At 37.8% G+C, this 16,196-nt stretch overlaps 1 protein-coding gene and 1 non-coding gene across 14 annotated transcripts in view; both read right to left on the reverse strand.

Moving 5' to 3' along the window:
- MACROD2 (mono-ADP ribosylhydrolase 2) overlaps positions 1–16,196 on the reverse strand; it is a 1,003,459-nt gene that overhangs the window by 468,794 nt on the left and 518,469 nt on the right. The gene's annotated exons all lie outside the window — the stretch shown is intronic.
- LOC138066957 (U2 spliceosomal RNA) lies at positions 12,258–12,445 on the reverse strand. The gene has a single exon (XR_011140666.1). It is a non-coding gene; the product is annotated as a U2 spliceosomal RNA (small nuclear RNA).

Consider the following 16,196-nt stretch of genomic DNA (forward strand, 5'->3'; position numbering starts at 1 on the left):
AAGCATGTTTCTGGGCTAGGCACTCTCTCCCCCCGCCCCAGTGCTGGCAAATGACATTATAGCCATGAATTAAATGCTTCTTTTGCTCAACTGTTCCTATTTTTTTAATACTAAAGTTCCACCTCTGAGCAGTCCTGGCGAACATTTTGCAAAATTCCCCGCTGATAGCCTGTGCAATGTAACTCTGTGGTAAGCTACTTTTAAGAGGGGCCTTTGCTCCTCTGCATGAGCTGTTTGTGCTGCAGGTCACCGGACACCGGAGAGTGAGCAGTTTTAGGCAAGGAAAAGCTCGCCACCAGCCTCACCGAAGGCCGCTGCAGAGCAGAGGCACTTCAGACACTCCTCTGCTCCCAAACATCGCAAAGCAGAAACAGAGAACAAGAGCAAGAAAAGTTTGCTTTGGCTTTTGTTCATTTGGATTTTGTTCTTTTGTCTGGGATTTTGGCTTTTTTTCACTTTAACCATGGAGAAAAGCTGCAGCAAGGATCAATCTCTTCGTCCCTGGTCAGCTCCTGTGTGGCCCCTTGGGCAGCATTAACACCACCGTTCTTTTTACACAGGGCAAAAATTAAGGGTGCTAGCTGGCCTTACAGAAATGGCAGTACGTTCCCAACATGTACGAGGCTATGAGCTATACTAAGAAATAAAACTGAGCAATTGCTTAGTTGGGTGTATAGCCATGCAGAGCATACAACATACTACGTTCCCTACCCGAAGTCTTTACGGAGCCTATTGCAAAATGAGGATTCACTCTTAGAAAAGAAGTGCAAAAGTTTAGGAGTTAACAGCGTAGTGGAAGGAGTTTAAGAAAGAGAAGAAGTCTAAATGTAGCCTGCAATAGCTAATGTGAAAACTGACAAAGAGCAATCTACCATAAAATCCTTTGCCAAGGCAAATGAAAAAAAGTCACCAGGGCAGATAACATCTGGATATGTGCAATCGCAATTTAGTCAAAATCCCAATGTAAATAAGTCCACCGATAGCAGAGGGGTAGTTAAACATTCCACTAGCTTTGGATAATTGAAACCATCTTCCTTTGAAAACGAAAAGAAACAAAAAAAAAAAAAACCCAAACCTTTCAATTATCAAACTCTCAGGAAGAAACTGACAGCTATTGGAACGATTCCCTTAACATCTCGGCTCTTTACTGTGCAGACAAACATCCCTGCAAACAATGTTTTTGTTTATACAGGCAAGAAATTGGTCGACGCCATAGCTCTCAAATCACTTAATGCTTGTAAATACTAGTAATATACAATGTATTTTGATTTGACATATTTGGGTTAGACAGAGATACACTTCTGCTAATTCTATAATGGGATTATTATTCCCAGTGATATGAGCATTAAAAGCATATCGCATATTTGTAGCTGTATAACAAGGAGTTTCTTTAATGCACTCATACCACCCTACTAGGAGTCTGAAAAAAGTGGTAGCAGTCACTCTGGGAACAGTAACAATGCAACAAAGGAATTCAGTCTCAAACAAATTTCATTTAAAGGCTGTGTAGGATCAGTGGAAACGTATCATATTTCACCAGCCTAATTATATATTGCAATAGTCACTCAGTCATCCCCTACGTCAGCTTAATGCATTAGTATATTATCACTGATAATGAAGTTTTGACAGTAATCTGAAACATCTGCAACAAGTACCGTCAAAGCCACTGAATAGAGGATAGCATTAACAAAACACTTCTTTTTTTCCAGTGCCAACAACCTAAAATAGTTCTGGGGTAAATGTCACATTAGAAATAACTGTAATCATATACACATCAACTTTCATGCTTAGTGCTTGAATGCACATGAAACGGAATAATCTATACATTTTAGTAGTATCCAAGTAGTTTTGATATAACAAAACTGAAGCCAACACCACAGGTTAAAGTCAAAAGCACAACAGCAATAACAAGGTTAGAGACTACTAGCAGGTTATGAGAAGAAAAAATTCCACTAAGTCCTGTTTCAAAAGAAAACAATTACAAGAAAAACATCATTAGCGTATGCCCCAGCAAACCCTAATGGCAACTACCTAATGCACAGTGTCTAAAACTCTGTGCTCCTGGGGCTCACAAAGTGAAAAATCCTTAAAGCTTTTTTAAAAATAGGTCAAAGCTCTCATCTCCGTTTAACAGTGACAGAAGCAGGTATTAAACTGCTCGATTTAAAAAGAAAGGGATCATCAGAACACGTACTTGCACCGAGTTGTACAGAAAAATTCACCTCAAATACAGTGCAGCAAAGCCACGCTAGCTACAGTAAAAAACACAAATAAACCTGCTAAGCAACACAGACAACTTGAAAATAAGTTGTGGGGCTCCCATGAACTAAAGGAGCGGGTTAGGGCTGGCGATGAGGGAATCCCGCAATTCTGATCTGCACAGTAGAAGTCACAAACCAGCGCCACTTAATAACGTAGGAATCCGGACGAGATATTTCACTTTTCTTGCGCACAGCACGCCCACATCTCTACAGACAACATTTTAATACCTGTAAAGATGGGAATTTACCTCCCAAGAGAGTCAGTTGCACAGGCTCTTCGGTCAATTAAGCATTTTGAAAATGTTACTCCATTGCCTGGTATTTTACATAAATTCACTCTGGGCACGTTGTGTATTACTGTATTGGTCGGATACCAGGGTGTTAACCGTGTTACATTACACTTGAATGGCATAGTTATCAAAGTCTTTGTGCTTAGATTCCATTTTTCTGTTGTTCTCAACTGCTGGGCTGTTTAAATGTTATCATTTGAAGCACGAATGTATTCATGGAAATAGGTCTCAAAAGTGTTTGTTTCAATCATTCATAGTCCTGTAGCATTTTTGCAACATATGACTGACTAGCAGCAATGTACCTTGGCTACACTTAGCGAATGTTTTGTTGATTTTAAGAAAATAAAACTGATTCTCAAGGTATTTGATGGTCCAAAATTGTACCATCCACTAAAAAAACGAATGACTTATTTCTGCTGCAACATAAAGTTCCCAAATAGAAAAACTGAAATTGAAAATCCTAGCTGAGAATTATGTGATTAGTAGATAGATGATCTCCTGAATCACATTTTCAGAAAAATAACATGTGCAGAGTCTATGATTTTTCAGATATTGCAATTCCGATTTTAACCCTACATTAGTGAATTTGTTCATTGCTAGTTTTGCGTTAACGTGAAGGCATGTGGGGATAGTTAACCTGCTCCATCATATCATAATTCAGCCATCTGATAAGCACTGTTGTTGAAGGAGGTCCCACAGAACCGAATTGCATATGCTGGGCATTTTATTGAAAACAATCTTTTCCCACCACATGCCCACCTTGGGTATCCGTCATCTAAAATGCTCAGTGTCTTCGTTTGAATGCACAGTCTGAAAAAAATACTTAAGGACTTCATCCAAAACATATGCTTCTCACTACAATGAGGAGATTCAAAATGCCAGAATAGAGACTTTGCTTCTCACCGCTGCAGCACTCCTCCTCTCCGTCTCTGAATTCTTCAGGAAAAAATCAAAGCAAAACACAAGTGCCAAAGCTGAGATGCATTAGTCTGGAGGATATTCAGATACTGCAGAACTCATTAACATCGCAGTGAGATCCTTCAATAGTTGCACTGTTCCACTTCAGAAATAATGTTTCTGGGCAGTATTTATACTATGTTAAACTTAGATCCCCTGAGCAATGCATTGAAGGTAATCACCGGTACATCTGTTTCTGTCATCTTTAAATTCATAGCCTAATTCAATTGCAAATAATTAGCTATTTATCACCATGAAGTTCACATTGTAAGACTGGAAAGGGCCAACATGATCCTAACCATTTAACTAAAGGTGCAGGCCTTAAAAGGAGGAAAGGGGAGAAAAGCAAAATAAACCCTAGCAATGAATCCCCCAGTAAATCAAATAAAATCAGTTCTGCTTGTCCATCATACCCCTGCACAACCCAAATCCCTATGTTTTTTCACAAACTTATGGAATATATCACTACACATATCAATAAAGTCCATCTTTCATTTATACAGCCTAAAAAGGACAATCATTTAGTCAAAACAACATGAGTACGCAGCCCTTGTAATACTCTTGTGACCTCAGTTTCTAACACCTACTTTGGAACATTACTATAACTCAAGAACTTTTTTCACTTGCAAGGACATCTTAATTATCCCACCCGTGACATGAATGTTTTTGGAAGATAAAGTCTGTAATTAACTTGTTGCCAAACAATATGTTTACTGTTCCTGAAGGTCAGTTCTCATATAAAGGCATAAGGACACTTAACTTTGGGAGATGTGTATTGTTAAGCGCCGTCACACATTAACTAAGTGGCCATTCATTATCTATAGTAGCAGCAAACCAGAGTATGAAGATATTCTAAGCACTGTAAAACGGTTGCGTTAAAATAAACCTCTACTAAGTCTTCCAAAAAATAAGTGCAACTAGAGACATTATGTCTGACCCATTGTAATAGGATTTGTTAGAAATTCCACTTACTCACCGTACTCAGTCAGTAGTAGGTGAATTTGCTCAAGACAGTCAAACAAGATTGTTTCTGTACTCTACAAATCTGTCCTTGCTGATTGTCTTTGTCAAGGAAAATGAAATTTTAAAACTGTTTGTCAAGATTTCGCGCATACAGCTGTAAGGACTCCTTGCAAGTGTCATTTAGCACTGAATTTATGCTAGAAATTTGCACACAGCAGTTTGACTCAGAAATCTGTAATGTGCAAAGGGATTGGGAGGCAATGAAAATAACAAGGGATTTCATTAGCCATGAAGGAGCAGCTTCGCATGCCGGAGCAGTGCAAGCCTGCTGCTTTTTTCTGCTTTCCTTTTCTCCTGGACACTTCATTGCCTAGACATTTCAGACTGCATCTCCAAATCCATGAAGCAGCGTGTCTCTGACTCACATCTCCATCATTATTCTGTTTTTCAACAGGAAACCTGAAACACATTTGCCCTAACTTTGACTTACGCTCTGCTTACAGCCAGAGGTGAGTGGAGAGAGCGGAGGGCAAGGAAAAGCAGCTAATAAAATCAGGGAGGGATAAAACAGTCTAGATCCAGTCAGGCACACTCTTCTTCTGCTAAGCTCCCAGCACACACTCTCCCGTGTACAGAGGGGACAGGTAACAACTGAGAATGCCCTCTTTACTCAAAGGGTCAGATGATCCGGGAAGTCCTTGTGAAGAAAAAGCATATGGAAGAACCCACCACATCATGAACAGGAGCGAAACAGGAAAAAGAAAATATGCTCAGATCAGAAAAACAGAAAAGATGGAAATGTTGAATATTCAAATAAGCAGAGGGAAAATATGGAAAGGAAAATATCGAGATTTTGGGAAGCAAAAGAAACAGGAAATCAGAAATGCCAGAAACAAAAAACATAAGAACTGGAGACGGAAGAGAGGTCTAGAGGCATTCACGTGCAGGTGTGGGCATTAGCATTGTTATGAACCAGCCAACAAGAGAGCTCTTTTGGCACACCGTGCTCCATTTTGTACTTGTGCCTCTTATGCCAAGTTGGTTGATTCCTGGTCTTTTTTGCTTGAAAAACTCATATATGTCACTGTTTTACATACTGCAATAGCTTGTTCATGTTGAAACACGGACTATTTGCTGTTTTTCCATTGAGAATAGATTAGATTTCAAATTCCCCCACTTAGTTACCAAAAGCATTTTGATCAGCTGGAAACACTTTTCAATCCATCTTGCCAACATTTGACCTATGCTAGTTTCCTTTGGAAGGTGAAACCAGCCAGGATCAGGCATGGATAAGCAATTCTCCACCGAAAGCATGTCAAATGGACACGCAGGCTTCCACAAGCAGCAAATGTAATTCTTGAGAATGGACTCGTATTCAGAGCTGCTCATATGGAAGCAAATAACATGAATCTAAGTCACTCTGCAGTTTGTCTTGGAGAAGAGCGGACAGAACACACATGCTATTCATTTTCTGAAATAATATTGCAGAGTGCTGTTTATATGCTGTCTATAGACCCTCTAATTTAGAGAGTGTAGCATATTAAAGTAATTGAAAAAGATATTTGTTCCCGCAGCACAAAATGAAGAGTCTGATTACTAGACAAAATAACTGACGTACTGTTACACTATACACATTTGCCTGAATACTATGGCGTAAGAAGCTACTATATAAGAGAAGACTTAAGCTAATCTCAGCCCAGAAACATTAAGCCCTGTTCCTGCCCTGCTGCCAGCGATCGCCCTGAAGCGCCAGCCAGCTGCGAGCTGGTTAGTGGAAAGGCTCTCCCCTCTGCAGGCAGCAGGGAAGGCCAAGACCTGTCACTGTGGCTGGCTGATGTCTTGTGGCACCACGGCAGCATTATCTGTACAGTCCTACAGACAGAAGAATACCTGCTTCTGCTAAAACCTTTCCTCACCTTCTCCTCATCGCTCCCCTTCACCATGTCCGCTTTTTTTTTTTTTTTTTAAAAACAGGTCATCACAAGTCTAGCTCTGATGTCTCTCTTATTTCCCAAATGATCTGCTGACTTACTTGTGGTTTATGGGAACGAAAGCTTCCCGCAGGCTGGTTACACCCATCAGAAACTACAGGTGCCTTGTTGCAGCAGGAGGAAGCGAATCGGCACTGAAGTCATTATCCCCACCACCACCACCCTCCATCCTCTGCGTAAACTCGCTGACAACTTTTTCCCCTTATCTTCTTCTACAGTGTCAAGTAAAATGAAAAGGTTAAACTTGAAGTCTAGCACATGACCTTCGGGTTAGATATCCACTTTCTTTACAAAAAGCCCCGCATACAGCAAAATATTTTTAAAATCACAGAAACATGGAGGTTCAAGGGCTAAATTTGCTACCTGAGGTGAACTGCACACAAAGTCTAATATTACTTCCCAGAGAAATACTTAATAAGACACTTCCCAAACTACTGTAAGCCAACTTTGGAACCAAAAATTTGTTTCAGTACCCAACAACATGTCGCAAGTGCAAATCCACACACTTTAAAACACCGTACTCCCTTACTTTGTTCTTCACACGAAAATATAGAGGTGCTAAAACTGGAACAGGTAAATATTTTCAACTTAATTTTTTCAACTTCAATACTTTCAACTTCAGCCGCTGTCTGCTCAATCCTCCCTCACAAACTCACATTTCTCTTTCTTGTCCAAACAAAAGATATTTGGACCAACAAGTAGATAGCTAGAAGTGCAGAAGTATTGCTGTGAAACCCTCTCACTAAAAATCCTGCTGTGAATCAAATTCACCGGGATCACATAATACTATTCAATTTAACTTACATTAAGAGCCACAGGTGAAGCTTTAGGTGAAATAAGTGTTACTAAATATTCAACTTATAAATATAAACATATTTTTATAAACATAAATATTAGGCTCATAAACATCCACCAGATGATGGACTGGCTTGCAGGCTCCACGTACAGTCACCCATGGCTCACCAGTAGCTTGTTGCTCCACGTTGAAGCCTACTGCATGGGGCAACTTCTAGAGCAGCTTCTATGTCTTTGCAAATCATCAGCTTCTAGGCTTTCAGTTTTCTACAGTTAATCCAGAGGTACAGGGTCAAAATATATGAGCCTTAGTTTTGCATTAACACTATAAACCATCAAAACAACTCGTTAGCTATGATTCATCTATTTGTGCAGAAACAAGTAAATGTCAGTACTGTCAGGAAAGGGAAAAGCTTATGATTAAACTCTGGCTATGTTCATTCCTCATAATATCTGCCTTGAGATAGCATTCAAATGCATTTTTAAAAGATTCAGCACTCGATTTTTCATCCACCTCATTCAGACAGTACTGCCACAGTCCTAATACAGAAGAACATTTATGTAGAAACACATACCTTTACACTCAATATTGTTGCAAGAACAATGTTTTGTAATTAGCTTAATTATAAAGCAGAAAAAATGCTTCAAAACAAAATGGTAAAGGATAATTGGAATAAGCATAGAAATAAAATTGTGTTTAGACAAATACAGATACCAAGCGCAAGGATATTCTATGTTCAAAGGAAAACTCGTGTAGTTCTCTGTTGTCTTAACGGAACGCTTCAATCACTGACAGTCGTAACCTTTCTGCTGCATGAATTTTTGATCTCTCAAAGAGAAGCAAGGAAACCACACAGCTTTCCAGCAGGTACCGAATAACTAAGGAATCCATATCATGACCCCATTGAGAAAATTTCCACATATGTCCCATCCATCAGTAGAGATCACGGAGGAAACCCCTAACTAAGAGTCATGTCAGGATGCTCAGTTTACATCAGGGTCATCTTTAGTCGTCCAAGTCTCAGTAAAGATAAAGTAGTAGAGCAGGCAGGGCCCAGTTCACAGAGCATCTTCCTGTCTCGTGGGGAAAGCCTCTCGAATGAGGAAAGAGCTCTGAAATTAATGCAGTCTGAGTTAATAACAACAATAATAGAAATGAATAGAGTACTTGCAATCATTTCAAGACTATTAGACCCTTGGGTATTTTGAATGTGGAATTAAGTCATTTATTTAAGGTATCACGTAACAGCTCTAGAACCAGTAAGCACAGACATTTTATGTATTTTTTGATGTACCAATATGTTTTGCACGTAGATCCCTAGTGTCCTACCATGTCATGAGTGCAGAACAACAGCAGATAGTTATCATCTTAGCCCTAATTAATTTACTCCCAAATGAACACTGCACTTAAAAGGAAATACACTGTAATTTTATCCTGGAAGACCACATCACACATATGGGACAAACTGTTTACCTTTTTTAATTTCTATCTATTTTCTAACCATGCAGAGCCTTACTATAAAGGAACCTAAAATAATTCTAAAAATATCCAATTGCTTTTGCACGTAAATATTGTGTCTTTCTCTTTAGAGAAAATCCTTCTGAGGAAAATAGCCAAGTTGATTAAAGCTTGTTTTTGTTATACCTCACATGGACAGGCCTCAAATACTCATTGCGGTTTAATCAATTTTTAGATCTCCTTTCTGAAAACATCTACAAGTTCAACAAAGTTCTGTTGCTGGTGTTCTGATATTTTGGTATTTTCCTTGTGTTACTCCATACCGTAGAACAAAGTCTGACGTTAGTACTTAATCTCATAAATTATCAATTGAACAATTCTGTTTTTCCCACAAATGCATTTCCTTGAGCAGAAATAATATAGGCTGTATGAAAGTCCTCATTTTAGCTTAAAATCTTCTCATACTCTCCTGTTTTCATAAAGTCAATGGCAGGATTATGCTCTGCTTCTGAGACACAGTAGGAATGAGTTCTATTTATATGCTAGCTGGGTTTTTGGCTGTTTTATTTAAAAAAAAAAACACATAAAGAGTCAAAATCAAAAATGAAATGAAATGAGAACTCAATATTAATTCAATAGTATTGACTCTGGAACAAAAGCATGATGATAACATTGTGCTTGACATGTACAATCGTTATTGCTTTTCTTCACCTCTTCAAAATACTTTACTAAGGAAATGGCCAATACTGTAATACAAAGACCAGCATACAGAACTTAAAAATCTAAAAATGGCTTTCCAATAATATACAGTGATTCAGCATTTTAGAAGAAATTACACAGGTTTTACAAATATCAGTGCTTATCACGTTGCAAGAAATTTCACTATTAGTTTCTTAGAACACTAATTACTGCTTTTAAAATGGCCAAATCAAACCAGCATAGGTATCTCTCTCTAAACAGAATCAATCTTATCTATGTATTGTGCATACTAACAGACTAATGAAAGCTAATTTTAGGTTAGGAGAAATTTGGTACTTGCATGATATAATTTCTATAGTAACAAGGGCTTATGGACTGAATCTAATACGTGTGCACATGGACACAGATTGATGCCAAATACTATCTGTCTATCCAGTCTTATGCAAAGGCTTTGCTCTTTCCTGCAGCAATGTCTTTAAGACAGCAGCAAAGTGAAGAACGTGGAAGTGCGCAGTCCTCTAAAGAAATCTCTCTAACCCTTCCCATTGCTCTTGCCTATTATTTCAATTTGCCTATCAAGAATATGCCACTGAGCTCCTCAGGACGTGCATATACCCTATTAGTTGAAGAGCGACCATGGCAATGTATATTGAGTTTTGAAAACATATCCCCAAAGTCCTTAACTCAATATTTTGCATGCTTTCCTCTGAATTGTCAGCCTGTTTACAGATTGCTGCAGGAAAGCCTTGCCTTTTCCTAGCCTCTCTACTTTTCTCTCAAAGTACTATGGAAAGGATTTCTGTGTGCTAAACATCAGCACGGAGAAATGCAAATCCTTCCATCTGTCCCACTGCTGTCCCCAGAGGGCACACTGCATGGCTGCCCTTCGTTTCCCCAGGCCACCTGGTTTTAGGGTACAGAACAACTCAGAAAGGGGAGGAAGGAGGATAGGAATGAAGAAAAGTAGATTCTAGTCCCTATTGACTGAAAAAATAGTTTGCAGTCCTACTTTTGCTACAGAGAGAGCCCAGGAAGCCTCCCTTGCTCTCCCCCGGAGACGCACTTCAAAAGAGTCAGCATATACATGTTGACCCTGGGGTAATGAAGACACTTCTTGCATACCCACCTGTGTCACAGGTTTAAGTAGCCTGTTGGGTCTGGAGCTGCCCTTACCTCACCTGGGTGAATATAACTCACACTAAATTAATTTTCTCAGAGAGACAGAAAAAAGAGGATCAATATTTATTCCAGGATCAAAATGCTTTTCACTTAAAGAGCTCAGCAGTCAAGAAAAATGAGGAGCAATCATTTTGTTCCCATGACAAACAAAAGCTTCCTTGCCAGGAGACACTGCATATTGACAGCAGTCTGTAAGCAGAGTAGCACGAATAGTAATAGGATGGTATTTTGCTGCAGTGGATTTCTATTTGTTGACTACTATTTTTTGGTTTTAAAAAGAAATTAAAAAAAAAAAAAAACTAAAACATTTTCCTTTACCATTTAATAATATAATTAAAATATTCACAAGCACCTGAGAGAATTTTTTTTTTTTTTGGCCAAAAATATTAGCTTTATTTCACATGTCCTAATTTAAATATCAAGGCCACAAGTAATGGCTAAGAACTCATCGACCAAGTCAAGATGCAAGGAACAGAACAGATTGGGGAGAGGGTTACTTTTATTTTATTTTATTGCAATTAATTTGGGAGCACATCAAGTTACCACCAAAAACGTCACACTCAATTAACTTCCCTAGATAGTCTTTCTATTAATCATGGCAGGTCAAATAATTAAAGAACTGAAGGTGCCTTGGTAATGAGACCCAACTCAGGGACACTAATGTACAATGACACCAGTACCTCCTTTCCATACAACCTCCCAGGCTTAGGAAGAGATCCTTGAAGGGTCAAATTCTTATGTCACGGAGGGAGTAAGCAAAATGCTTTCTATCTGAACTGTATTCGCTTTGCTTCTAAGAAAACTTCCAGTTTTCACCCTGTCATATCCATTTGTCATTTGGGGGCTTGATTCTGTTTCAAAAGATGTCACAAGCCAGGCTTGTCACCACCTGCTAGGTTACACAGACCTCAAAGGTAACCGTGTTACAGGACAAGTAAATACAGCTTGCATTAGCCACCCGCTGATTGCTACATGTATGAACAGCTCTGGACCTGCAGTTCATAAAATGGCATGAGCAAAAAAGGCAATAAACAGTTGATTAAGTACCAGCTCTCCACAGTTTGTCATACATTTCAGAACATGCTTTAAACACTAGTGACAGCAATGTTTCCTCAAAGATACTGAACCCATCTATTTCTTTCCAATGGTCCTTAATCACAGAAAATATAACATTTCCCTGTGAGGTAGTATATTTCTTTCTTTTGGGTTTTGGGATTACTTCTGGTTGTTATTTTAACTCATTCTTCAGAAAAACAGCATCTCTAAAAGTGGTTAGTGAAAATAAATAGCAATGCTGATGCAATGACCTCGCTCTTCAACAAGTAAAGAGATTGAGGCTGAGCTTAGCGAATCCTCTAAGTGCAAAGTAATGGCTAGTCTTGAGGGTGATCTAATGTAATACTGGACATTAAAAATTGATATTAATGTGGATTAAGAAGGTGAATACAAGATTCAAATATAACTAAAATTACTTTTTAACTTTATTTTTACTGGGATTATTATTATTTTTACAGAGTTTATGGACCCTCAGGAAAACCCCTTAGCTGAAAATAGGTGGGGATTAAGAGCATACCTCAGAGAAGCAAAATCTGTGCTTCTTGCTCTGTTCTTATTCTTCCCTCAGCATTCATTTACAGTCACTGGGGATTTGGATTATTTTTTTTTCTTTTTGCACCATTCTGGAAACAGAGCAATAGCTTCACACACGGAGAGGATGTTGCAAGCTCCCAGTAAATCTTCCAGTCCCCCAAATTTATTTAATATAAAATATTCAAACTGAAGACATAACAGATACCAAAGTGATAAAAACATATGCTACATTTGGTCTTTGCCAAATAGTTAAGAATTAATACACAAGTCAGTAGACTTGAAGGTTTCTTCGTCTGAGTCAGTGTGCACATTGACCCTGAACTGAGGTAAGATTTTAACACCACAGTAGCAACAGCTATGTAGATTTATCATTCGGATTTATCTCAAGAAGCTGAAGACAGCCTACAGACCCCAAATAACTCACTCCAGGAATTCAATGAGATAAAATTTTGCACACAGTGCAACTGTAGGAGCCATCCTATGCATTTTTTACCCCTGTGGGTCTACAGATAAAAGTCTGCAGGACAGGAACTTGGCTAAGTTAATGAGGACATGTCCAGCCTCCCAAAATATTCCAGTCTTGGTCTGGTATTTCTCTATGGTCAACTAAAGAAAAAAAAAAAAAAGCAGCCCACCCCACTCCTCCGAGCATTTAAGCAATCTTCTAGTTTCTGAATCTTTACGGAGTTATTTCAGAACTTTCTGTCCATGGATTACAGGGATACAGATCTCCTCTACTCTCAGAGACATGATGTATTTGCAAGAATAGGAGTTGGGGAAGGGATGGAAAATATATTACAAAATTTAAACATGTTGAGAGACTTTTTAATAAATAACATGCTAAGGACAGAACTACACGCTGCTGTGCATCTTAATATTTGCTGGGTTCATTACAGTATTTTACATGCTAATACCAAAGCTAAATTTCAGCCTTTTTAAAGCATGCTTTTTAATCACTCTGTTTTATCAGCTTCCAGATAAATTAATACATGCAATGACCACACACAAAGAATATGAAGATAATAGTGCTAAAGCCTTTTTGTGCTTTTTTAATGAAAATACCTTTCAAAATATCACCTGTCTGGGGACTAAAAACATCTTTTGAAGTTAATGAGTAGTAATAAAAATGTTTGAATAACTGGCATCAAAAAAAAATCTTAAAAATAATTTACATTTTCAATAACACTTTGTAAACAAGCTTAGTAAACTTCATATTCTCCAGTTTGCATTTTCAGTCACTAATTATAATCACTGATTATATACAAGAACAGAACAGGAGGTCAGAGTAAAAGGAAATGTACTGTCACAAGAGAAATCTCTAGCTAATATACTGAGGTTGATATTCTAAAATGCACAAGAAAGCCAGCTAACTACAAGGCAACTGTCAGCCAATCTACTGGATTTTAATGAGTTAAAATTTTATTTCAACAGTATAGCTTTGTTCTTTATTTTAATCACCTTTCCCTAAGGTGCCAAACAACAGTTAAACATGTGCTTAATTTGCTATTGAAGTCAACAGAACTTTTAGTGAACACTGAAAGTTAAATACATGCTTAATGAGATTTGCTGAATCAAAACGCGTAAAAGCCTATGTGAGCAGATTCAGATCCCAAAGGCATTCGTCAAGTCCACTCTGAGCTTCCCAAAAGATAAAGGGCCTCCAAAATGAGAATGAAAATGTCATTAGTATGACATGACTACTGCACATCAGTATTTCTGAAATACTTGTACTGCAAAATGCATACCAAGCTTTACAGTCCTTTATAGTAGGAGGGGAAAAAAAATCCCTTGAATTTACCCTTGAATTTTAATACTAACTGAAAGCTTTGTGAAGTTCTGTTTGGCATCTGTTTGGCATCGCAGTTAAGTGATGCCCTTTGACATGAGACAACCGTTGATTTTTCTCATATTTCTTTCAAAAAGAAAGTGTAGCACAATGAAAATGTTTTAATTATGGGGGGGCAGGAAGAAATGGATAGATGGAGCTAAAGTGGGTATTTAGCTATCTGTTCTTCTGTGAAATAGAAAAAACTTAATCCAATATTAGTATCTCACTTCCTCAATCATTCAGACACACTGCATAATCCTCTCCAAACCTCCAATATGAACATCTGCATTAGATGATACTCATTCTCAGATTAAATTAAATTATCTGCATGCCTGTAAGCCCCTTTTTATTACAAAAGAAAGACTACTATTTCTTTGTAGTATGGAGCAATTTAGTTTAACAAATAACTCAATCTTTGAATGTAACATTTAAAATATAACACTTTTCTTTATTAAAGTATTTCACCTGACATCTAAATGGCTTAACAGAACACTTAACTGAATAACAACTAATAAATGTTTTCCTTGACAGTAAGTATATCAGACAAAAAGATCTGATTCCAAGAGCAAAATTCTTCAAATTCCTCACTTCCTGCAACAGCATTGTAAGTCAGATTTGAACGTTATTTCGTTCTTTTCTAGCCTATGTGGAAGATCTAGTTCTAACATCAAATGTGAGAAACTTTTTTCTGTCCAGAAAAATTAATAGCGTATTAGAAAAACCTTTAGCACTTTCTTTTAACAATATAATATCATCAATACTTCGTCTAAGATGCTGTCAAAATCAGCATCCAGATCTCAAAGACCAAATCCTGCAAATTTAAATTTTGAACGTATCAAAGCGCATTCAAACTTTCACTTCAATGGGACAGTCATCAGCATGGAAAGAGTTAACCTCCCCTCCTCTTTCTATAAGTAAAAAAGGCTAGGAACAGCTGTCACTCAGGTGATGAATACAAGCTGCCAGCCTTTTAAACAGCAGGTACAGCATTTGAGCTCAGAATTAATTAGCATTCAAAAAGCCTAAACACTGTTTGATAACTCTGCGAGATAATTTTTGCCCCTTCCTGCAAATTTACACTGCTATTAAGATGAACAAGGACACAACGCATTTCGTAATTGTACCCTTTAAACAAAGCTTCACACATGACAAATTGGAGGGTCTAGCCAAGAATGCACCACGGCACATAAAGCATTACGGCAAATAACCTACCAGAAGTCATCTTCACATTTTCTGCTGTATTCAAAATACACGTATAACGTGAACGCAGGGGTAAATGCATGAAACGCTTTCTCCATATGAGCACAGATTTTTTAAAAGTTCAAGTTTCTAAATGTTTCAATAGCAGCTATGTCTCACAAGTATTCAGAAAACTTCCATACAAGACTCACTTTTAATATACACACATATGCTGAAACTACGAGTTAGCGAGGCCCCCGAGATTATCCTTAAAGCATCTTAAAAAACAAGGCCTCCACTAAACGCTGTTTCAGCACTGCATCAAAGTCAAACCAAGCTGCTGTGAGAAACCTTCTTCCTATATATATCAATTGCTTTAAATCACGAGCATATTTTAAAAAGCACAAAAATGATTGATGTCAGAATTTTATTGATGTTTAATAAGTGGCCATCTGTCAACAGTCAAGGGGTAAAAAAAAAAAAAAAAAAAAAAAAGCAGCATATTATTAGTCCCCAAAAGATTAGAAATATTGATGCTAATTAAAAAGCACATTACCACTATCTCAAAGCAATGTCTAAACACTAATCAGCCTTCAAGTCCAGCAAAGGCAGGAGAGGGGGTTGGGTCTACAGACAAGAGCGTTTCCCCAAATGGGGCATTTGAGTTCATAATCTCTACATTGGTTTTGTGATATTGTACTAATCTGAATTTAGTAAATACTAGCTGCACGGTAACTCCTAACTGCTTAGACAAGCAATTAAACCCTGATCTGAAGTACGAAAGAGTTATTTATTTTTAACCCGTGTCTTCAGAAGAAACTTTTGGCACATTTTTGCAATGAATTTTGAAAGAAGAAAAATATGCTAAACGTGGCATTTCATCCTTTTTTTTTTTTTTTTCCCCAGTTTTCCATATGCAGTCTTTCAAAACAAAGTAAGACTTGGCATTATGGTGCCTGGACACAGAATTAATTGCAACACACTAAACTTCAATACACTAAGTAT

The sequence above is a fragment of the Struthio camelus genome, chromosome 3 (genome assembly GCF_040807025.1).
Source record: "Struthio camelus isolate bStrCam1 chromosome 3, bStrCam1.hap1, whole genome shotgun sequence".
Classification (NCBI taxonomy): Eukaryota; Metazoa; Chordata; class Aves; order Struthioniformes; family Struthionidae; genus Struthio; species Struthio camelus.